The sequence below is a fragment of the Malus domestica genome, chromosome 14, assembly GCF_042453785.1.
Source record: "Malus domestica chromosome 14, GDT2T_hap1".
NCBI classification, from domain to species: Eukaryota; Viridiplantae; Streptophyta; class Magnoliopsida; order Rosales; family Rosaceae; genus Malus; species Malus domestica.
Window position 1 is genome coordinate 8,220,587 of NC_091674.1, and position 2,391 is coordinate 8,222,977.

The window sequence follows — 2,391 nt, forward strand, 5'->3', positions numbered from 1 at the left end:
TGTCTCCAGTGGGCATACTTGGAGGCTTGTAAGTATGTGGAAGGGACAAAATCAACATCAACAGGTAAAGGATGTTTGGTGGCAGAATATGCTTTTGGTTTAAAGATACCAGCCTTTGAACGAGTAAGCATAGGATGGGTATTAGGAGCTGTAGAATGGGATACAGGAGGATGAGTAGGAGGAGCGGCAGAATGTGAGACAGAATGGGAAGATGATGGTGAAGAAGAAACATGCTCAGTGGAAGGGACAGTGGATTGAACTGGAGAAGGTCGCTGGGGAATAGAGAATTGTAAATCAAAAGGGGAAGGGGAAGAAGGAGATCCCGGAGAAACCACCACAGATGAAGAAGAAAGAAATGGAAACCTGTTTTCATTGAATTGAACATGGCGGGAGATATAGATTCTCTGAGTAGTAGGATCAAGACATCTATAGCCCTTGTGCTGCAAACTATAGCCCAAAAATACACATTCTGTACTCTTCCCATCTAACTTGGAGTGAACATATGGCTTTAACCAGGGATAACATGAGCAACCAAAAACCTTCAACTTGGAATAATCAGGGACAGAGTGAAATAAAAGTTCCCATGGAGACTGATGCAAGCTGGAAATAGGCAGGCGATTGATCAAGTAGACTGCAGTAGAGAAGGATTCAACCCAATACAAATGAGGAACTTTCGAGGCAACTAATAGAGTCCGTGCTGTCTCAACTAAATGGCGGTGCTTACGTTCAACACAACCATTCTGTTCAGGTGTGTGAGGACAGCTGAGCTGATGAGAGATACCATGATCTTGAAGAAAAGATTTAAACTTGTTACTAGTAAATTCACCCCCTGAATCGGACCTCAAACATTTGATTTTATTACCAACAGAATTCTCAACATAGGTCTTGAATACAACAAAAGTAGAATATACATCAGATTTGGCCTTTAAAGGAAAGAACCAAGAGTACTTGCTGTAATCATCCACTATTAAAAGATAGTATTGGTAACCACAGACAGAAATGACAGGAGCAGGACCCCAAACATCACAATGTAACAAACTTAAACTAGTAGTAGAAATAGAACTAGAGGGATGAAACGGGAGCTTGTGATTCTTAGCAACTGCACAGTCCGAGCAGAAGAAATCAACAGAGTGTTTGCCCTGCAGTGCAAGCTTATTTGCAGATAAAACGCGCCTGAAGATGGCAGAAGAAGGATGCCCCAAGCGACTGTGCCAAATATTCACAAGGGCTTTAGTACCGACTAAAGCATGAGAGGATGAACAAGATGAAGAGAAAGAAACAGGGGTACCTTGAAAAGTATAGAAACCATTGTTAACCGTTCCCTGCAAAAGCATCTTCCCCGTAGAACGATCCTTAACAACAGAACCATTGGAATGCAAAGTCAAAGAGCAGGAATTATCCTTGAGAAATTGATATGCAGAGAGTAAATTGTGCTTCATTTGCGGAACATGTAACACATTGTTCAACTTAAAAGAGGCATGAGCAATATTTAACAATGTACTGCCAGTATGATGAATGGACAAACCTTTTCCATCGCCGATATACACCTTATCTTCACCAGTATAGGGAGTAGGAGAAGAGATATTGGAGATGTCATGGGTGATATGAGATGTAGCACCAGAATCTAAAATCCATGAAGGAGACGGTTTGGAAGCATAATGAGTATATATGGCAGCAAGTTTAGTAGGGGGTACTCTACCAAAGATATCGGGATTCATTCGATCATAGCAATCAATAGCTTCATGACTGGAGGATCCACAAATTTGACAGTTGTTACGAACGCCAGGAGTACTAGAAGAACGAAAACCAGGATTGTTGGACCTTTGGAAACCAGAATTAGAGTGAGAGCCCCTATTATTGTTGCCCTGATAGTTTCGATTGCCTCTGTTGTTGTTGGGAAAGCGATTATTGTTCCGTCCACGATTAGAGTTGTAGCGAGAAGAATTCTGCATAGGGTGATGTTGAGCAGCATAAGCTTGAGAAGAATGTGGTGTAGGAAGGAGAGGTGGTTGATTCTGAGCAACATAAGCATGAACCGGTTCAGCCACAACTAATTTCTTACGACGAGCCATTGACAATTCTTTAGTAAGAAGAAGACCATGCAGTTCATCCAAATTAGTAGATGAGAGACAAAGAGTAATAGAATCAACAAATGAGTCAAATTCCTCTGGTAAACCATGCAATGTAGCAGCAATCAAGTCACGATCGGACACAGAGGCACCAGCAGCTGTTAAAGAATCAGAAATTGCTTTAATTTGCTGGAGATACTCAGAGATCGATTGAGAGCCTTTCTGAAGAGATTGAAGACGAGAGCGAAGCTGATGAATATGAGCATCGGAGATGCCACCAAACCGCTGTTCCAATTTGAGCCATAAATCACGAGAAGAAGAA